The 23470-nt window shown below is 37.1% G+C and overlaps 1 long non-coding RNA gene across 1 annotated transcript; it reads left to right on the top strand.

Moving 5' to 3' along the window:
* The first annotated feature begins 6 nt into the window (after positions 1–6).
* On the top strand, positions 7–23470 carry LOC131820382 (uncharacterized). Its single transcript, XR_009349616.1, has 2 exons — positions 7–4005; positions 21536–23470. It is a non-coding gene; the product is annotated as an uncharacterized LOC131820382 (long non-coding RNA).

The raw sequence follows: 23470 nt of genomic DNA, 5'->3' as shown, positions 1-23470 counted from the left end.
AGGGAAGCAGGCTCCCCTCTGGACAGAGAGCCCAATGCAGGGCTCAATCCCAGGACCCTGGGATCATGACCTGAGCCGAAGGCAGAGGCTTTAACCCACTGAGCCACCCAGATGCCCCAAAGTTTCTTATTTCTTGATTAATGTATTTAAAGTTATTTCCCTCTAGATACTGCTTTAGGTTTCTTCCACAAATATTAACACAAGATGTTTTTGTTGTTTAATTCTAAATTGTTTAATATTATTCTTGGGCAATCCTCTCGGGGCCCCTCCCTCTTTGGGAGCTTTGTACTAGCACTTTACTATGGCTCAATAAACTGCTCTGTTGTGACCTAAATAAATAAATAAATAAATAAAATTATTCTTATTTTTTTTAAAAGATTTTATTTATTTATTTGTCAGAGAGAGAGCGAGCGAGAGCGAGCGTACGCAGACAGAGTGGAAGGCAGAATCAGAGGGAGAAGCAGGCTCCCTGCGGAGCAAGGAGCCCGATGTGGGACTCAATCCCAGGACGCTGGGACCATGACCTGAGCCGAAGGCAGCTGCTTAACCAACTGAGCCACCCAGGCATCCCAATTATTCTTATTTTGTTCAGAACTAAAGAAGATGGCTCAGCATTATTCTTTCAGGAGCCATTGTATATCTTCTTCTGGTTTTGTGTATTCAACCAGGAACAAGTCTTGTTTTTGAAACTCTGAGGACACAAGCCATTTACATGTTACTGTCTTCTGCTATACAGTTCTTTGCTTTGCTTCCTTTCCCTTTTTAGATTATTGGACTCATTTCCAGACTCCCTATTTTTCTTGTTTCCTTGTCCAATTCTTCCTTCTGATGTATCTAATTTAGGCTCATTATACTTGGATAGTACCAGATGTTCCAAAATTTTTTTTTAAGATTTTATTTATTTGACAGACAGAAACCACAAGTAGGCAGAGAGGCAGAGAGAGAGGGGGAAAGCAGGCTCCCTGCCGAGCAGAGAGCCTGATGCAGGGCTCAATCCCAGGACCCTGGGATCATGACCTGAGCCGAAGGCAGAGACTTAACCCACTGAGCCACCCAGGTGTCCACAGATGTTCCAAATTTGACTTTTTATACTGTCAAAATTCCCAGTTGCTTAATCATCTACATTTGAGTTAGCCACTGCCCCAGAAGTGATCATATAGGATTTGAAAGACTTGCCATTTAAACAAATTTTCCTAGGCATCATTCTTTGTGTTAGCAAGGCTACTTAGTGACTTTGTTACTGTCATATGTAACTACTTAAAATTGGCCAAAAGATGTTATTTGTTATTTGTGAAATGCTCAGGTAATATTTGACTTCCAAAATGTATATACTTTTCCATAGAGGTATTAATATAATAGTACTAATTTGAATTGCGTTATTTTCTTCCTTTAGATAAGGCAGGTTTATAGTGAATCTACCATATGAGCCCGTGGATGGAGCCAACCAATCTGTGGTGTCTGGGTTTGTGTTCCTGAAAGTCTCCAGTTCCAAGGAGATCCAGTGTCTTTTCACTTTCTTATGTGTGTGTGAGTGTGTGTGTTTATGTGAGAGCGCACGCATGTGTGGTTTTTTCTTTCGTGTCTAGTATGAGGGTAGACTTCTTCATAATGGTCTCTGTGACCTCGGACCCTTACACTCCCCTCTGTATTTTCTCTCAGGCAATCTCTCTATCTGATTGATATGACCAATCTCTCTATCTGAGCTGATATTTTGCTCCATTGCAGTACCCATGATAATTTGTGATCTTTTTTCAAGAAGTCATCTCCTTTGGGGGCTCTGAAGCTCAGCCATGCTGTTGGAGGAAACATTTGCTGTTCATAACCATGGCCTTTGACTGATATAAGGCCATGTGTAAGCCTCTCCACCACCTGACCATCATGAGTCCATGAATGTGCATTTTTATTTTACTATTTTTATTTATTTTTAAAAAATCATATGGTCCTTTTTATTTTTTTAAAGATTTTATTTATTTAGGGCGCCTGGGTGGCTTAGTGGGTTAAGCCGCTGCCTTCGGCTCAGGTTATGATCTCAGGGTCCTGGGATCGAGTCTCGCATTGGGCTCTCTGCTCAGCAGGGAGCCTGCTTCCCTCTCTCTCTCTCTGGCTCTCTGTCTACTTGTGATTTCTCTCTGTCAAATTAATAAATAAAATCTTTTAAAAAAAAGATTTTATTTATTTATTTGACAGAGAGAGACATAGTGAGAGAGGGAACACAAGCAGGGGGAGTGTGAGAGGAAGAAGCAGACTTCCTGCTGAGAGGGGAGCCTGATGTGGGGCAAGATCCCAGGACCCTGGGATCATGACCTGGGTGGAAGGCAAATGCTTATGACTGAACCACCCTGGCGCCCATGGGCATTTTTATTTTAGTGGTTGCCTGGACCATTGGTCTTATTTGCTCATTTGTCCATTTGGATTCTGTGATAGACTTGTCCTTCTGTAGCCCTTAACATATTAGACAGCTTTTACTCTGACATACCTTGGCTCGTCAAATTTGCCTTCACAGATACTTATAACTGAAGTTCATGGTCACTACTAATAGTGGGTTCATTTAACTTGGTTGCTTTCTTCTTGCTCACCCTTTTACACCTCCATCCTGGCCACTCTGCAGAAACACTCCTCAGTGCTCCGAGACTCCTTTTACTCAGCCAGCTCACATCACTGTGTGATTTTATTTTTTGCCCACTGACTTGTTTTTCCGTCCATGTGATCCTGTCCTTCAATACATCTGGATAAACTTCTACCTGTATTTGATGTAGTTTTAATTCCTTTTCTAAATCTAGTCACCTACACATATGCACATTCAGAAACAGAGATGAAGATGGCAATGAGGAGAGGATTCAGTTTATGAGTTTTAGAAAGAAAGATTGCTAAATGGCTTTATTGAAACTTCTGGATGACTATTAATAAATCTTCCTCATGAAGAAGAGACCACCTTTCTCAGATACTAGTTTTTTCTTTCATTTGGAACATATTTCTCTCTTTCTTCATTTTGCTTGACTCTCTGTGTTGGTCTCTATGTCCTAGATAAAATGTGCACCTCTTCCGGTCTTGAAGGAGGAGACTCAGAGGAAATGAACCTGATTGTTCAATCGTGCCCTACCTCTCAGTGGTCTCTCAAAACTTTATGATTATTCAAGCAGCCTATTTTGTTTTTAATATCAACCAGTAGTTGAGGATATACCAAGACCTGTCGGTGTTGCAAAGCCAGATCCTCAGGGATCAGCTTTTAAAGTATGCAAATATAGACGGTCCAGTGGGACTGCAAGCCTAAACTCTGTGAACCACGAGTGTCAGGCCATCTAGAGTTGTCCCCTGGGCAGCAGCTACAAATATCGGGACTCCAGATCAGTGCATAAGCTCCGGTCTGGGATATAACGGTAAGCTGTAGCAAGGCGGTGGGAGAGCACAAAGATGGAGTGCACCAGCCTACATTCTTTGAGAGCATGAGAGCAGAGGGATCTGATGGGGTTTGAGAGTCAAACCTAAAGCCCATCTCTTAGGCGTAAACTTTAGGGCAAGCAAATAAGCTTTTTTTCCCCCAAACAGAAAAGACAGGTCTGTCAGTCTGTGCTGTGCCCTGGGCATGGTACCCTGCCAAGAATGATTTCCCGGATTGTTAAAGCCCCAGAGGACCCAGGAGTCCAGCAGCACTCCCTTCAACCCCCCGCAGCCACCAGAGCCTGATCAAGGGGCATCTCCTCCGCGCAGCCGCAATGACCCGCGCAGCCGCAGTGACCCCCGCACCGCACGCAGGATAAAGCTGCCGGCGGAGAGAGACCCGCAGGCAAGCTGAGGCTCAGGGGAGGGCGCCCAACACAGCTCCCACGGCCAGCAGGTCCCCTCCCTGGTGAGGCCCCCAGCAAGTGCCCGAATGGGTGTCAAATTACATGCCTGCCCCTCGGGCTCAAGCTCTGAGACAAGTGAAAGCAAAGGAACATCTCCCACGCGGAGTCTGGACGGCCCTCGCGGCTCAAGAAGCTGCTTCAGCGCCTACCACTGAGGCGGGTGAGTCCGAGCGCGCGAGCCCGGGATAGCCTTGCGGGTCTTGGGGACGAGAGGCGCCTTGCCTTTCAGAGCTACGTATTGTGGGGGCTTGGCATGCAGGTGCAGGTCTTAAAAACTTGGGGTGACGGTTGTGGGGTTTAAACCCTTGCTCCTCAAGGAAGAGCTCAGGGTTTTGAGTTCCCTCCCAAACTGCGCCAAGGATGGGGTTCGTGGCTAGATGGTGACCCAGCTTCTCCTACCTGCTGATGTGGGCCTTCTCTTCCTGGGGTAGGAGTCGAACCACCAGCTTTTGGTCTGTCTTGCCCCCTGAGGCCCTTGTCCCAGATGTTACTGTGGGTTAGGTGTGTTTGTGGGAGGATGTGGGTTCAGGGGACTCATGCGTCACCATCTGGAACTAAAACCCCTCAGGAGCTTTCGAAGAGCCACGTTGGTAGTATTTTAAATCTGTTTTTAAACCTGCTTAAACCTTTAAACCTTTTAAACCTGATTAAACCTTTAAACCTGTTAGTGATTTTGAATTTATTGCATTGACAGCAGACCGTAATTTATAGGATTGATGTTGATCTTCAGAATGTTTTGAGGCTTTCTTGTGTCCTGCAACATACTCACAAATTTGTTTTAATATTCCATGTGTGCTTGCAAAATTAATGTGTTTTTCTGTGGAGTGAGTATAAACTTCTTTCTATAACTCATATTTCAAACATTATTTTTAAGGGTTCTTTCTCAAATTTAGGTTCTCCCTGAAAATCATACCCTTCTAACGAGTATTTTGGTTGTATATTTTAACAAAAGTAGATTCAGACAAGTTTAGGAAAAAAAGAGCAGTAAGTCTTTAGTATATAATCTGTTTATGTGGCCACCACCGAGGACAGGGTCAACATTCGTAACTGTTCTTTCTCTGTACCTCTTGGATTCCCATCCTATCTCTTCTAGCTCATTAGGTTCCAGAACTGGTCAGATCTCCAATTTACTGCTTTCTCGAATCTCTAGAAACACATAATGAATTCTAATCGGTTTTAACTGATGTGGTCAGAGGGAAGTTCTCTCTCCCTTTAAGTTCAGGTCAATTTTATTTTACCTATAAAACTCATACAAAATAGACATACAGTAGGATTGCAATAATTGAATAACTAGGTTTCTGAGGCAAAGTGAAGTTTTAAATCCTGTTACCCTATTGATCCATTTAGTCCTCCCCCCAACCCCCCTGGGAGGGAGAGAGAGAATCTTAAGCAGGCTGCAGGTCCAGCATGACATGGGGTTCGATCTGACAACTCTGAGATCCTGACCTGAGCTGGAATTCAAGAATTAGACGCTTAGCTGACTCAGCCACCCAAGGCATCACAATCCATTTAGTCTTATTGAAGAACGAATAACTCAATAATACTTATTTGTGATTAGTTGTTGGGTGATTTTGTGTATGTAGTGGTGGAACAAAGGTGGGAGAGAAGGCGCGTAATCAGTTATTAAGATGTTGAACTGGTTTGTTTAAGTAGCATCTATTAACATGATATGGAACTTACTTTGAGAAACTATATACGATAAATGGTATAGTTGACCGGAAACCTATAATCTATGGCAGTTATCTTTCAGGCTTACCAGAGTGGGGATAATCATCATTTCCTTCCTCCTTCCACCCCCGGGGGTGGAGGGGAGACAAAATGTTCCCCTTTTTCCTCTTCTACTGATTTCTATAGTATTGACTTTCTCATTACATCTTGTGTACTTTCCAGTAAGAGGCCTGTCTGTATCATGATAAGCTAGCTTTCTCATGATGTTCCCCATGAAGAGCTCAACATTTTAAGCAATGGCAGTCGTGCTGAAATAAGCAGGAGACACTTATTGGGGAGGCTTTGAAGTCTCCTTTAATATATGGGTTCACATCCATTCTGTTCATAGATTTGTCATCATGCCATGCCACAACTACCATTTTCAGTAGGGCTTATCCCCTGAGCCCTCAGTTTAACTCTAGAGGGGTCAGTGTTAGTCCCGTTGTTGTTGCAATCCCAGTGGGGGTCTCAGTGATGTTTATTGACTCATATTTATCTTCTGGATCCATGTTATTCTTAGGGCTAGGAATCACCCACTTGCGTTCTTCCCTATCATTGGAAAGATCTTTATTTTGCAGGACAAGTCAGCTTTACTCTTTTGAGAAAAATCACAGCATTCTCTTGTTCTAATTACAGTGATCAAATGTGGTACTTTCAAAATCAGAATCACTTCTTTTCTGTTAGGATCAGCAAAAACTATTTCATCTCTGGGGAAAAACAAGTAGGTTAGTTTTTCCCCTGAAAGGGGATTTTAGAATATGAAACTACTCTCTACCCAGAGCATGCACATTCACACCTGTTTTCACACCATAATTATTGGACTATGAAAATCACTAGTCAGAATTTGTAGGAAATTAGATGGCTAGGGTAAAGGCTTTTAGAAACAGGTTAGGGACTGCTTGGGAATACCATTTTCATTTTAAACTTAAGTAGATACTGCAGTCTAGCCTCACTCATAAAGAAGGAAAAAAAAAAGGTATTATCTCTGAAACTTGGAACGCTTACCAGAATGGTTCCTGTCACCATTCTAGCTGGTATATATGATTCTGTCAGTTATCTGTTGCTTTGTAATCAACCATTTGAAACTCAGTGTCTGAACCCTACAATCATTTTTTGGCGCATCATCCTTTATATCATCACTTTGGGCTAGGCTGATCAGGACAGTTTTTCTACTTTTCTTGGAAGGGCTCATTCATGTGTTTGTGGTCAGTTGCCCATTCTCTGGCCAGTGAGTAGCCTACCTTGGGGTTGGTTTATCCAGATGGCGTCACCTGCCTTTCTCGGAGTGCCTGTTAATACTTGAGGTACCTCGGTTCTCCTGCACTGGTCTCATCCTTTAACAGGAAAACCTGAATTTGTTCACATGCCAGCAGGACTCCAGAATCAGCACAGAAATGAACCCCCTCCCTGAACTAAGTTCTCTTAAAGCCTGTGCATAATGTTTACTTATTTCCCAATAGCAAAAGACAAGTCATAAGAGGCCAACCCTAGATTAAAGGGTAGAAGAATGGTCTTCACCTTTTGATGACCCAAATGTAAAATCACATTGCAAAGACATGCATAAAGAATGGAGAAAATAGGGGCACTGGGGTGGCTCAGTGGGTTAAAGCCTCTGCCTTCGGCTCAGGTCATGATACCAGGGTCCTGGGATCGAGTCCTGCATTGGGTTCTTTGCTCATCGGGGAGCCTGCTTCCTCCTCTCTCTCTGCCTGCCTCTCTGCCTACTTGTGATCTCTGTCTGTCAAATAAGTAATTTAAAAAATCTTAAAAAAAAAAAAAAAGAATGGGGAAAATATGTAGCCGTTTTTGATGATTTAGCTTGAATACTTATAACAGCTTTGAGACAATAAGAATAAGAAAGCTCAAGGAATTAAAGTTATTAATCTAAAATTAGACCACAATACCTGGGAGACATTGGTGTCAAAAAAAAAGCACGTCAGTCTCCAAAGACCGTGGTTTTGGGGTTTTTTTTTTCCCTTTTGTTTTACATCATTCCACCAAACCACAGAACTATATTAGTAGGAGGTACCTATTCTCTTCCATCTACCACTAATTTTTACACATATAAACAGTCGACAGTTTTGCAATGTATAAAGATCTACACAAATGTAATTTAAATTACCTGGGATCCCCTTCCTTCTAAGAAGTTTGATGACCATAATTTCCTTCTGAATAGAAGTCCTTAGTGTGTTCTGTATATTCATATATTCACACTAACTAATGACACCATACTGTATATTTCCATTAGACAAAAGTTTCATTGTGAGCATTCAGTGTGTTATGTAATATTTATCAGTTGCTTAACAAAGAAGCTTGTCTAAAGATGTTCAATATATGTTAGTTGGATAACCTAACAGTTAACTCAGCATTTACTTTTTTCACTTAGAGGTATAACAGAGATATCTCAGGTAACAATGTTTAATTGGAGCTAGTGTTTCTCATAGATAAATGCAAAGAACCCTGTAATACACATGAAGTAGAGTCAATAGTGGAGAAGAGACAAATTTCCCATAGAAAAGAATTCCATAACATTTACATAAATACCTCCCCCAGTTAATGAGGCAGAGCTTAATTTCCTTCTCCCTTGAATGGGCTTATGCTCAGTGACTTGTTTTCAAAAATTAGGGGTGCCTGGGTGGCTCAGTCGTTGGGTGTCTGCCTTTGGCTCAGGTCATGGTCCCAAGGTCAAAAATTAGAGTATGGAAAAGAAATAGAAGGAGTCATTTTATAGGAAAGGAACCTGTCAAACATTTCTCACCCAGGTGCTTAAGGTTGACATCATCAGCAATGTCATATTGATAGCAAGTACTCTGATATGATAAGAATGGTACTTCATCTTGATCTTCATCCCCAAAATCTGTAACTCCAGTCTAATCATTAAAAAAGCACCAAGCCACAATTGAGGAACTTCTGTAGGAATTTGTTGTAAAATATCTTGTCCGTATTTCTCAAAGCCATCAAGGTCATCCAAAAGGAAGTCTGTGAAATTGTCACAGACCAGAGGAGGCTAAGAAGACTTACATTAGGGAAAAATTAATTTCTTAGTCATCTCAGGTTGCTTGAACAAATTACTATAGACTAGGTGGCTTAAACAACATATATTTCTCACTCTTCTGGAGGATGGGACTCTAAGATCAGGGTACCAGTGTGGTCAGGTTCTTGGTGAAAGCCCTCTCCCTGGTTTACCCACAGCCACCTCTTGCTGTGTTTTTTTTACATGATGGAGAGAGAGATATCACCTCTTTTGTTTCCCTTTTTATAAGGGCACCAACCCATTCAGAAGGGCTCTACCCTCATGACCCAGTTATCTCCAAATACCCCCACCTCCAGCCATCATGAAAGGGAAGATTAGTGCTTCAGCACATGAATTTGGGGGATGGTAGACATAAGCATTCAGTCCATAGCTCTAGTGAAGTAGAGTAAACTGTGTATAGTTGATAGTTAATAGTATGAATGTTGGTGCTTAGTTGTGACAAATGTACCATCACAGTGTGATATATTAGCAATAAGGGAAATTGAGGGCAGGTTATGTGAGGTATCTCTGTACTATCCAGATTTTCTGTAAACCTACAACTATTGTAAGATAAATGTTTATTGAAATTAAAAAAAAAAATATCTCAGCTAACAAAAAAAGTATATCCACTTTCAGTTCTGAAGCAGTTCATTTTCTGAAGAAATGAAAATAATTATTGAAAGAATGTAAAGCACCTTGGGCTTTACTTGTAAAATGCCACATAAGCCCATCTTAAATGAATAAAGGTTATAGAAACATTGGAAAGTGCTCCCTCATTTTCCAGTTTTTCCCAGAGATGACAAAACAATTGTAAGCTGATCTCAATCTGCCAAAATTATGCAAACTGGTAGGAAACAGGGTGGCCGGGAAATTTGTATGAGAGAGAGACTTTCCATTGTAAATCATTATGTGTATTTCAAATTTTGTATCCTGGGCACACATGTACTACTTACTCTTAAAAAGTTAATTAACAGTTGGCTCTGTTTGAAAATAACAAATATTACAGTTGAAACTTTGTATGTATGTAGGTGAAAATCTGCCTCTCTCAGCCAAAAATGACAAGATCAAGCCTGATAAGCTATAAAGTCAGTGGCCATGTAAATTAAGCCAGTAGGCCGAATGCCTTTTATGCCTGGCACAATTTCAAATTGACACTACCTCACAATTTGACTCATGCCAAATAATACAGCCAGGGTTTTAAAAAAACAGAAAAACGAACAACAAAAAAATTTTCATCTGGAAACTTTCTGCCATGAGAATTAGATATTAGCAGAATAAAGCCAATTTGATAGTATTAGCAAGGTCCTTTAGCAATTAAGTAAAACTTTTAAAATGTAGTTTTATATTTGCAAGACAGAACCTACCCCAAAATATCACCCTAATGGTGGTGGTCTTCGAACAGAAGATTAATGTGTATTCAGGCTTCATGTGTTTTATAATCATCAGGTTTGGCAACTTTGATTAGCTTTTAAGTTAACAAGGCAAGTTATGAATCAGAAGATTTTCCAAATTACTGTGCATGTGATCTTATTTACACAAAGGTTTTCCAAGACCCTGCAGAAGATCTAATGTGTAAAACAGTTCTGTTATTGAGCAGTTGTTAATCACATGGTTACCTTATCTTCCTAGTTTATGAAGTTTTTTTGATGGTGGTTATAAGGTAGACTCTATTAATACTCTCATGACTGTTGGCCCATGAGCAGACAGAAAATCTTGTAGAAATCTGACCCCCAATGAACTAAGAGTTTTTAAGGACTCATAGGATTTTAGACTGGGAATAGAGTTTAGGAATCAGTTTAATCAAATCCCTTTATTTCACAGATGAAAAATCTAAAGGTCATAGAAATTAGGTGACTTGTTCATGGTCACCCGTTAAACACTTTCAGAAGAGAACTAAACTCTAAGTTTCTCCCCAGGTTGTCTTGCAAGGGATGAATATATACCTATCATTAAATTGACATATGTCATTCACTGATATTCCCAGTATAAACCATGACATAAAAATACTGAGGTAAAAAAGAGGTATTCAGGAAGTGAACAGTTCAATACAAACTGAATCATAGGAGAAATTTTGAGACCTAAGAGAGAGGTACAGAAATTAAGCAAGGGAGAAAAAAGATAGCTATCTAATATCTCATAAAATAAACCTCTGTTTCTTGATTTCATGACAAATGTTCTCTAAGTAATAATACTCTAAATGTTGGTATTCATTTCCAGGTAAGTATCCCTATCTAAAATTCAGCATAGGCTCTATCATTTTTGAGATATTTTCCAATTCAAATTAATATTAGCCTTGCCCCCTACTTACATCAACACTGGACGGGGAAGTCAAATGTGGAAATCAGGCAAAGGGATGAAAAGTCGAGCTGAGAGAGTGTCAAGAGCCAATTCTGGGGTAATGACAGAAAAGGAAAGTTCTAATTAGTAAGAACCCAGGCAATACCAAATAATGAACTTAGCATTCTAATTCTTAAAAGGCTGGTATAAGAACACCTATTTACTGTATCCCAATTTGCTTGTTTCACTGGTATACCTGGAATCATGTTTTTATTTATTAGCTATAACTAAAATAATGCTTTACTATCTGTAATTATTAACAATATTTATAAACCACTTCTCTTTGGTGCAGTCTTGCCACAATCATCCTTAATTATGTGGCTTTATTTTGATCACTTAAACAAAATTATCCTTGGACTTTGTATTGAAAAATGCAAATTAAGCATTCTACTAATTCTTCTAATTAGATACACACATGAACAGTGAGTGGTTTCCGAATAAAAGATGCTTACAAAAGGCCTCTGTCATATTTATTTGAGAAGCCTTGTTTTGTTTTTTGTTTTTTAAGAAACATATCTCTCCAAATTTTCTTGTTGTCCTTGGTTTTTACTTGAACAAGAGTGAGAGAAATGCAACCAACAGTCTTTCAGCAATTCCCTACTCCAGTATCCTGCAGTGGGTACTTGACATTTTGATGCAGGGGTTTAATGTTGCAGTTTTATATGTCAGTTTTGACTCAGACTGAAAAAAAAAAATGAACATTAAACTTTTTTCTTATATAAAGAAAGTTTTATTTTTCCTGCATATTTAATAATAAACAAATTAACAGTTAAAAATGGAAACTTGATTTCATTGTTTATGTTTATATGTTTATATATTGTTTATGTTTATACATGTCCTGAAATGTCACTGAAAACATATTTAAAGAATGTAAGAGATTTCAAAGAATTTTTGGAAAGAGAATAATACTGGTTGGGAGCTTGAGTCTAGCACCATGTAAAATAAGGCATTATAAGTAACCTTACCTTCAGTGAGTTCACTGCATAGGTGGAGAACAGATCCATACATGAGAAATTTGAAAAGACAGTTGACAATTAAGAGCTAAATTGTATTGCAGGAACCAAGAATGCTACCAGTTGAAAACACGGTGGCCTAGAGCAGAAAAGAAGGCTTCCTGGTGAAATGTCTTCATACCTCCTTCTCCCCACTTGCCTGCTTCAGAGGTTTATACTTTCAGGAAAATAACTAATTTGTTCTCTCACAAAGAATACATGAGAACACTACGAAGAAAAAAAAAAACTTTAGTGGTTAAAAAAAAAATTATAGGAAAGAGCATCTAGAATGAATCATAATTTTGTTGGATGTGATGATGGTATTACAATTGTTTTAAAAATTTTTCCTTATCTGTTAGAGATGCATATTAAAATGTTTATAGATGGTAGGGCATGTCTGAAATTATTTTAAAATACTCAAAGGTTTTTGGTATAATAAATGAAGTAAAAGAACAGAATATTGATCATTAATGAAACTAGGTAGTAGGTACAGAAAGACCTTTTCTATTTAACATAGTAAAACAAGAAAGAAAGAAAGACAAAGAGAAAAAGAGAAAGGGAGAAAGAAAGCAAACAAAACTGTAATCTAGAGCAATTGTTATACTGAAATGCAAGATTAAAGTCAGAAACAAAAATAGAATGTTCTCTGTCATCATTATTTCTTTGGCATCTCTAGAATTTCACTGTGGAAGGAAATAGGTGGCCTGCCCCAGTTGTCTGTTTTCCCATGTATCTCATATATAATATATGAGATATATATGAGATATACATATATATGTGTGTGTGTGTATATATATATCATTTATATACATCATTTATATGTCAATATATATATATAAATTTATATCATTTATATATAAATGATATATATAGAGAGAGTAACAAAATATAAAAATATGAGAGGGACTGTGGATATTGCTAGTTGACAGCTGAAATCCATTTTCTTTTTCTTTAACATTGATAGAGCCATTTTCTCACTGTTAAGTATGGTCTTGTTACTCAATGCTTATGAATGGAATGAGTGAGAAACTAATTCATGTCACTTGTGGAACTGAATTTTTAAGTTTTCCCAGCCCATTGGCTCTGATAGAAACATAGTAGCAACCCAGCCTTAGCCAGGTAGTTGGTAATGGAGGGCGTGGCAGAACTAAAGAATGGGGAGGATCTTGTATCCCTGAATGACCATGTGGAACAGAGCTGCTCAGTCATCTGGGCCCTCATTGAAAAAATAGGAAAAAGAAATAAAGTTTACATTTTATTTAAGCTAGTGGGCAGAACATTCTTTTTTAATATCACTATTTTATGTATCTATCCCTATGTAAAAATGTGTACATAATCACATTTCTACAGCAAAAAATCACTGAGATCTTTAATGTACAGAGGACTAAAATTATTTTTAAATGTATATACTTAACATATTTGAGTACTCATTTTGAGAAATTAAATATTAATATTTCAAGTCCACAAGTCATATAGGTTATATTTATACATCCATTTTCACACAGATGCCAATATATTTAATATATAGAAATTTAAATATTTTTTTCTTTGTGATAATATTTTGGTGGTATTATCTGATCTCCATTGAATCTAATGAACTTTTGATCTTTCAGCCATGTAGCTGAGTTTAGGAATAAAGTAACACATACTTTATGTTTTATTAAATCTCATTTGAAATTCTGAAGACCTTAAGGTTTTTTGAGTAACAACTTACTAATTTTGTGAAATGTAGAGAAATTATTCTTAGTAGATAATCAAACTTAACTGATAAATGTTTGACACACTTTTTTGGTACTGTGAATAGCCACATAAAAAGAATGATTTTAGAAGGGAAAGAAAAAAAACTTCAATTAGAACACATAATTTCAATTAGAGAATCTAACTAATGAGGCTTTCAACAGTAATTCTGAAAATCCTTTAAAATTTTTGTACATAGGAAGATATTTTTATTTGATTCTATTTTGAACTTAGTATGAAAAAGTTAATGGTACCATATTGGATTTAAGTGATGTCTATCTTGAATGGATAATAAAATTTTAAGTTGAAAAGACAATTTAACTGAGCAGAACTGTGTATTTAACTAAATAATTTTGAATGCTTGAATATCTTTTACTTGTGATCTCTGAATAAAGTAAGAAGTCAAAAGCAAATATTTTGTGGTTATTAAAGGAAATAATGTCCAAACCCAAATGTCCATTGGTAGGGGTCTGTTAAGAAATTATGTCCATAAAAGTAGAAAGAAGCAGCTGCACAAAAAATGAGGATACTTCAAGAGACTAATAGGGAAGAATTCCAAGACAGATTATTAAGTTAAAAAAGCAAGGTATAGACAGAGAGCATATAATATGCTGTATTTGCATCAAAAATGGGAAGGATAATTTTCTTTTTTAACTATATGAATAAATTATTATATAGTTTGCACACAAATTAAAAAATAAGTTGTGCTAAAATATATCTATAAGAAGCATTAAAAATTGGACTCATTTCAGAAAGTTACTTACTTTGCTTTATTTTATAACAGGTAATCTATTAAGTAAAAAATGAATATTATAGATCCTTTACAGGAATGAAAGATGGGGGAGGCACAAAGGTTACTAGAATACTATGAAGTAGTAGTATTCTTTTTTGAAAGAGTTCTTCAGAAACTGCCTATTTTTTAGATCACTCACTTTTACTGTTATAGGAATGTCACACCTGTCTGCTCATTGTTTTTTGCATCACCTTTTATCACAGATGAATTTCCAACACTTTATTAACCTCTTCACTGTTTAACCTCTTCACTGTTTCTGTTTTTAACATCCTTCTCTATTTGCTTATTACCCAGCAGGGCTTGAAAGGGAGCAAGTTTCAGATTTCTTTATGACACAATGGCTCACCTGTTAGGAGAATTGCTTTGATTTGAAAAATATCCTATCTTTCCTGAAGGCTTGAATTCATAGTCTTCTATTGTTTTGTCTCATCTTCCTAGAGAGACTTGTTCTTTAATTTGGACCATCCACCTGACTTTTCAGATTATTACACATAACTATATATTCAATTTAGAATCTAAGACACATGAGAGAAGTCATTTTTTAATTTACATATATAGCCTGTCCATTTTTATGCACCCAGTCCATGCAAAGAAATAGCACTTATTTTGAGACTATTTAAACACTTTCTATGGCTTTTGCCAGGAAGGTTTTGTAATTTCTTTTGTTTTCACATAGGACTTTGATTACCCAGATGATTACCCATTTGACATTTGTCAAATATTATTACTTGGATTTTGTTTCTGAATATTGAAATGTTTTTTCTAATTTGCCTTAAAAATTGCTTATTTCTCGCCAGTAACAATAAGCAAAAAAAGTCAAATTTTTCTTCAGTAATTTATACCTGGTTTAGTTAAATGGATTTGTGTTGAAGAATTTTAAACTAGTTTAATTTTTACTAGTTTAAAATTTTTTTCAGCAGACTTCAAGAATGATGAGTATACTATCAGCCCAGTATTCAAAATTCAAAATTTAAAGATTTTTAATAGTTTTTAATTAATTACTAAACCTTATTGATTTTTACCTAAATATCTCCCAATTGAACTCTACAAAAACCTTAAAGCTGATTTTTATGCCTCTAGTCTTTCTCCATCCAGTTGTTCTTGTTCTTTTCTCAGATTCTACTTTTATTATGCCATTGTTCAAGTCTAAGTCATTCAAAAACTAATAACTAATAACTTTAATGATAGTTACTTAAAAAGATTTGAGGTGAAAGAAAGAAGATTTCAGGTGTTTGAAACATAGATGTATCAAAAAAACAAGAGATGGTTAAATAAATTGAAGAATTTATGGCTTTTTTTTTAAATTAAAGCTTTGTTTCTTTTCCTTTCCTCACCTGTTGTTGGAGTTGAGTTTGCTGATAGACTTCACTGTTTGATCAGTGTCCTTGAAATTATTTTAGCATGTTCTCAAATTCATTGATAACTCTTCCTTAGGTGGAGCTTAATTCCCCTCTGCTTGCATGTGGGCTGGAATCTGTGACTCTCCTTTAGTGGAAGAGTGGAAGTGGTGCTGTGTGACTTCCAAGGAAAGGGGAGCTTCCACTTGGCCTTTTCCTCTTGGATTAGTCTGGGAGAAGCTGGCTACCTTGTTAGTAGGAGAGTCAATCAGCCCTGTAGAGAGCTCTCCATGTGTAAAGGAACCAACTTGCTGGCTTTCTGGGAGAGCCAACTCGGAAGCAGATCCCCTTGCCTCAGTGAAGCATTCAGATGACTTTAGCTTTTTAGCCTAGAGTCTTCCAGTTGAGGACCCAGATGTTGTGGCACTAGAACAAGGCCCCACCCCTATGCCCTGACCTATAGGATCTATGAGATAATTGGGGCAGCTGGTTGGCTCAGTGGGTTAAAGCCTCTCCCTTCGGCTTAGGTCATGATCTCAGGGTCCTGGGATGGAGCCCTGCATTGGGCTCTCTGCTCAGTGGGGAGCCTGCTTCCTTCTCTCTCTCTCTGCCTGCCTCTTTGTCTAGTTGTGATCTGCCTGTCAAATAAACAAACTCTTTAAGAAAAAAAAAAGAATCTAGGAGATAATCAATGAATATTTTGGTACAACTTATTACACAGCAATAAACAACTAACAAATTCCCTGAAACTCAGGCCTTCACTGTGCTGGACAGTAAGGACTCTATATAATAAAGGCAGATTTTGCCTTCAGTGGTGTCTGGTTTTTTCTATAATTCTACTTATCAGTATTTGTTTCTGCTTAAGGGCTTCTGGCTTTGGGCTTTGTTATAGCAGCCCAGGTAGGTAACTTAGAGCTCCTGGTTGTATAATTTTATCTTATATCTTTATATTTCATATATAAGGTTATTTTATGATGTTTTACATCTTACTATATGTGTGCATCTGTATGTAGACATATTTTACAATGAAAAGTTGTTTTTAGAAAAAGAAACCATAAGCACATTTCAGATGTTTTAAATTTTATACAATACTATGTCTTTTTAAAAATACTGTCAATATTTTTATAAAACATAGACAAATATTTGTCAAAGACAAAATTTAAAAGAGGATATAATCATGGCTCCCATACAATTATAAAAATGAGTGAAGATTTTTGTTATTCTCTTAGTTTATGAAGGAATCAAGCAACATGTTATAATGAGTTTAAAGGAGAATTTCAAAAACTACATATATATGTCAAATAAGGAATGTGGTAATGGATTTACCAATAGATGCAAAAACTAGTGTTGTCAGTATCTCTGTGGCAGTAATTATTTGCATTCCACTGGACACAGTTTGTATTTTTATGGACAAGATTAATTTATATTACTATCATCCTTTTTTTTTTTTTTCATAGCATTGCCATTTTTTGAAAACTGAGGTCGCTATCTTATAGGATATTCTGAGAACTGCATTAATCTAATTGTTTCCTTGGGGTTAGATTCACAATAAACAGTTTGATGAGATTTTCTAGGTGTTGTTGAGACTAATATGGTTTTTGGCCAGGTACCAGTTTTCCACTGTTATAGACAATGCTTCCATGACTAACTTTTCACACTTGTGTGATCATGTCTTTGAGATAACAATTCTAAACTTGAAGGTGCATAAGTGTCAGCTGGGGAATTTATTGAAATTGCAGATTATCATAAATTATAGATAACTTTAGATATTTTAATTTAATAAATCCTAGATAAGGGGTGCCTGGGTGGCTCAGCGGGTTAAGCCTCTGCTTTCTGCTCAGGTCGTGATCTCAGGTCCTGGGATTGAGCCCCGCATCAGGCTCTCTGCTCAGCAGGGAGCCTACTTCCCCCACCCCTGTGCCTCTTTGCCTGATCTCTGTATGTTAAATAAATAAATAAAACCTTTAAAAAACAAATAGTGTGGTTCCAACATGGAAGATGTAACGGAACCAAGAACACCAAGAACACTTTCATACACAGTGTTTAACGGTTTTAAATTTTTCCGGAGCTCCCGCGCATTTAGGAAAGATGCAAGAACTGGGGAAATGCTGGCTGCCCACACGAGGAGGGAAGTAGACAGACAATCCCCAGAAAACATGAATTCCTGAGTTATTCTTGAGTGCAAAGAAAATACTCCAAAGGGATTTTCTGTTCAGTTATAAAAGATTAGGCATATACAATTTCTTCCTCCCTAAATTAAATCATTATGTTATGATGGGACTTCATGTATACTGTTCAAACTATTGTATAATAGAGCACAGGGTATTATCAATAAATATATCATCTCCTTAAAAATGTTAGTATTCAGATGGGTCAGATTTTTTCAAAACTATCCGATTGCTTGATTGGGAACTTGCCAAAAAATCCGTTGGGTAAGAATCTACACAGGCTTAGGTCCTAGAAAGCAGCTTAAGCAGGCTGAGTAAGAGGAACTGATAAAATGACTATAAATGCTGATGACCTTCATTTTACCCACAGGCTGGTAGGCTCTAGGGTTGGGCAGCTGTGTATTTTTTTTTTTTAACCACACATTGACTATTAGAGATGTTGGAATGATGCTGTCCTAAAATATATCTAACAACTGGAGTTAGGACATGGTGATTAGTGAAATTTCTAAAGATAGTGTTGGCACAAGTAGCAAAGCCGTTTTAAGAGCTGATAATTTTATCAGCAGTTCTCAAATTCAGTATAGCAGCACAAGGATTTATCTTGATCCACAACTGTGAGATAGGTTCTTTTTTTTTTTTTTTTTAAATATTTTATTTATTTATCAGAGAGAGGGGGGTGGAGAGCGAGCACAGGCAGACAGAATGGCAGGCAGAGGCAGAGGGAGAAGCAGGCTCCCTGCCGAGCAAGGAGCCCGATGTGGAACTCGATCCCAGGATGCCGGGATCATGACCTGAGCTGAAGGCAGCTGCTTAACCAACTGAGCCAACCAGGCGTCCCGTGAGATAGGTTCTTTGCTACTGATAATAAAATACCCCAATTGTAAACTGTATCATTAACAAATTAGAGTAGTTATACTTCCAGAACCTTTTTGTCCTGGATTTCTTGAATAGGAAATAAGAATTTCAGCTAGTACACATGCATGTGGAAAGGATAATCTTCTAGTTTATAGGATGTGATTTAAAGGATTTGGGGAATGCCTTTTGATCCTCAATCCCACACTCCTTTCAGTCCACCCCTACCTCTGTGAAACCTCCAAATATTGATATTGTCTTTCCCCTTTGGTTTAAGATTATAGGCTTAAAAGTTTCAAATGTATTAAACCAAATAGGGGCTATAAAATTTCTACTAAATGAGTTGAAGTGTAATGGGTTAAGAGCTAGGTTGAAATTCAATTAAGGAGCAAAGTATTATGAGGAGAGGACAAACTCTAGAATGGTATGGCAATGGATAATTAGCAGAGTTACTCGTGGGGCTTTGGAAAGGGCAAGAATAGGAAGAATACTCATAAATGAAGGGAATTCATTTTATTGCTGTATTCTCTTCCATGACTCTGGATGCCAATAGATTGCTAGTCTTGAGTTTCCTTCATTTATTTCCTTCATTTGGAAATCTTCATGACTTTAAATTTTCTCTTCCAAAGAAAAAAATAACATAATATTAAATGTTTTTTAAGAGAAGCATCTTCCGTACTGCTGGTAGAAGTAAAGATTGACACAGCCTTTCTGGAGTTTCAGTTGACCAATATATGGGTTCATAAAATTAGTATCATGTTTTGGTGCTAATTTTTCAGGAGGATAATACCATTTTTTACTTTTGTTACTTGTTATTAAGGGTTCAATTTCGGCAAAATGTAATGTTATTTATAGTTTTATTTCTTTTAATTTCTTTTTTATAGTTTTATTTCCGACAAAGATGGAAATGATTTCTGTCTAGTAAGAAAGATAACCCAAAGATTATGGTTTATTACTCTGTTAGATATTAAGTAAATGAAAACAAAAAGCCCTAGCCTACCAGCATTATTCTAATATTTCTTTTCTTTTCTTTTTTTCTAAATGCCTTAAATACCAAGTTTCTTTTGGAACTAGCTTAGTGATCTTACTGATTCCCTCATGATTGAATGAAATAAATATTTAATAAATGTCCAATTTATATTTTTATGAGAAGCATGTTTTAGCTTTTAACAGTTGGTTTATTGATCTTTGACATTAGGGTTATTATAAATATTATTTAATAAATAAAAAAAGAAAAGAAAAGGATACTAACCTAAGGTTACATCATCATCTCTTCTAAGCAAAGGAAAAAACAAACTGGCTTAATGCTATCTTTTTGTAAAAAAATATTTAAAAAAATATTTTAAAAAATTTCTCATGAATTTTACATTTTTGTCTATTCCTGCGTTGATAATATCCATTTATCCAGTGAATAAGCTAAACATTCATGATTTACTAGTTTTATTCCTCCTTAGTCTCTTTGAATTTTTATCTTTTAGTTTTTCTCAATTTTGAAAAAAATGTTTTTTTAAGAGATCACTATTCTTTTATAAGGTTCATTTACAGGGCATCCAACTCTTGGTTGGCTCAGGTATTGATCTCGGGGTTGTGAGATCAAGCCTTGCACTGGGCTCCATGCTCAGTGTGATTGGCTAGAGATTCTCTCTCCCCACTTTCTCTCTCCCTCCCCCCCAGTCATTCTCTCTCCCTCAAATAAATAAATGCCTTTATAAAAAAGTTCCATTTATATAGCATATAAGGTAAAAAATAGCATAGAATATTGTTCCTTTATATCCTTGAGTATAAAAATTGTGGTGTGAAATTTTCTGTCAGGAAGTTGCAAATATTTTCCCCACCAAAGAATGTCTTATACTAATATAAGTTCTTCAGTCCTTTGAGAATAAAATATTATTCAAATAATTTTGTTTATTTGTGTGTACTTTGTGTTTCCTGTAAGAGTGATAACGTGAATTTTTAGAGAGTAAACAAAGATTTCAAATTATATTAGTCTACTGGGACTGCTATTACAAAATACTATACACAGAATGGCTAACACCACAGAAATTTGTTTCTCATAGTTTTGGAGACTGGAAATCCAAGATCAAGGTGCCCTCAAATTTTATTTCTGGTGAGAGCTCTCTGGTTTGCAGATAGTTTCTTCTTGGTATGTCTCCACAGAGCCTTTACTTGATGGCATGTATAAAAGAGAGAGAGTTCTCTGATGTCTCCTCTTTGGGACATTAATTCCATCAGGTTGAAACTCCAACCCTTACAACCTCATTGACCCTTATTTCCTTAGAGGTCCATCTCCAAATACTGCCTCACTGGAGGTTAGGGCTCAACATGTGAATTTCTGGGGGTGGGGGGATAAAAAGTCTCCGTCCATAACAAAAGTTTAAATAGGTTTTCAAGTACCTGAAGTTAGTTTGGGGGCTTATTAATAATGGAAAAGAAAATACTAAAAGTCATTTGGAAACATCAGTAAGGTTTTATCAATTATAGAAAGTACAAGGCTAGGGCAAAAATACATATTTACATCATTTGCTCTTCTTCAACATCAAAAGTAATGATATCACACATCAATGTTTAGCAAATGGTGGTGCATTTTTCTGTATATGTAAGTTTTAAACTGAACAGAAGATCATACTTCTTAAACACAGGGAGACCAATGTGAAATTTTTGAACTAATTTATTAGGGAGTGAAAAGTAGTAGTTCAAGACCATTTTGTTTCTTCAACACATTGAATTTTTTCTTCTTTCTTTTTTTGATTTTAGAGAGGAAAGGAAGGAGGAACAGTGGGAGAGGGAGAGAGAGAATCTTAAGTGGGTACAACACCAAGTATATGAGTCTGACCTGGGGCTTGATCTCACAATCCTGAGATCAAGGAGATCTCTGAGAGGAAGTCAAGAGTCAGTGGCCTAACTGACTGAGATACCGAGGTGCCCCTGGCTATTTTTCTTAAAACTGCCTTAAACATCCCTGTCAAAACCCCACCCATTTTTTTCAAAGAAATGGAACAAATAATCCTAACATTTATATGGAACCAGAAAAGACTTCGAATCACCAAAGGAATATTGAAAAAGAAAGCCAAAGTTGGTGGCATCACAATTCCGGACTTCAAGTTCTATTACAAAGCTGTCATCATCAAGACAGCATGGTACTGGCATAAAAACAATGGAACAGAATAGAGAGCCCAGAAATAGACCCTCAACTCTATGGTCAACTAATCTTCGACAAAGCAGGAAAGAATGTCCAATGGAAAAAAGCCTCTTCAATAAATGGTGTTGGGAAAATTGGACAGCCACATGCAGAAAAATGAAACTGGACCATTTCCTTACACCACACACGAAAATAGACTCAAAATGGATGAAGGACCTCAGTGTGAGAAAGGAATCCATCATAATCCTTGAGGAGAACACAGGCAGCAACCTCTTCAACCTCAGCCGCAGCAACTTCTTCCTAGGAACATTGCCAAAGGCAAGGGAAGCAAGGACAAAAATGAACTATTGGGATTTCATCAAGATCAAAAGCTTTTGCACAGCAAAGGAAACAGTTAACAAAATCAAAAGACAACTGACAGAATGGGAGAAGATACTTGCAAATGACATATCAGATAAAGGGCTGGTGTCCAAAATCTATAAAGAACTTAGCAAACTCAACACCCAAAGAACAAATAATCCAATCAAGAAATGGGCAGAGGACATGAACAGACATTTCTTTAAAGAAGACATCCAGATGGCTAAAAGACACATGCAAAAATGCTCCACATCTCTCAGCATCAGGGAAATACAAATTGAAACCACAATGAGATACCATCTCACACCAGTCAGAATGGCTAAAATTAACAAGTCAGGAAATGCCAGATGCTGGAAGGATGTGGAGAAAGGGGAACCCTCCTACACTGTTGGTGGGAATGCAAGCTGGTGCAACCACTCTGTAAAACAGCATGGGGTTTCCTCAAAAAGTTGAAAATAGAGCTACCGTATGACCCGGCAATTGCACTACTGGGTATTTACCCTAAAGATACAAATGTAGTGATCCGAAGGGACACGTGCACCCATATGTTTACAGCAGTAATGTCTACAATAGCCAAACTATGGAAAGAACCTAGATATCCATCAACAGATGAATGTATAAAGGAGATGTATGTATGTATACAATGGAATACTATGCAGCCATCAAAAGAAATGAAATTTTGCCATTTGTGGTGATGTGGATGGAACTAGAGGGTATTATGCTTAGCGAAATAAGTCAATCAGAGAAAGATAACTATCATATGATCTCCCTGATATGAGGAAGTGGAGATGCAACATGGGGGGTTTCGGGGGTAGGAAAAGAATAAATGAAACAAGATGGGATTGAGAGGGAGACAAACCATAAGAGACTCTTAATCTCACAGAACAAACTGAGGGTTGCCGGGAGGAGGGGGATCGGGAGAGGGTAGTGGGGTTATGGACACTGGGGTGGGTGTGTGCTGTGGTGAGTGCTGTGAAGTGTGTAAACCTGGCGATTCACAGACCTGTACCCCTGGCGATAAAAATATATGTTTATAAAAAAAATTTTTTTTAAATAAAAAAGATGAAAAAAAAAAACTGCCTTAAACACCCACATAGTACAAACTTGTACTTATCTTTCTTTACCTCATGAATGAGGCTTGGCTTTGCCCTTGGCTTTATCATAAAAATAAAAAAAAAAAAAAAGAAAGAAAA

Source organism: Mustela lutreola, chromosome 18, assembly GCF_030435805.1.
Source record: "Mustela lutreola isolate mMusLut2 chromosome 18, mMusLut2.pri, whole genome shotgun sequence".
Lineage (NCBI taxonomy): Eukaryota > Metazoa > Chordata > Mammalia > Carnivora > Mustelidae > Mustela > Mustela lutreola.
Note: the sequence above shows the minus strand (reverse complement) of the source record. Positions and strands in the feature narration are given on the sequence as shown.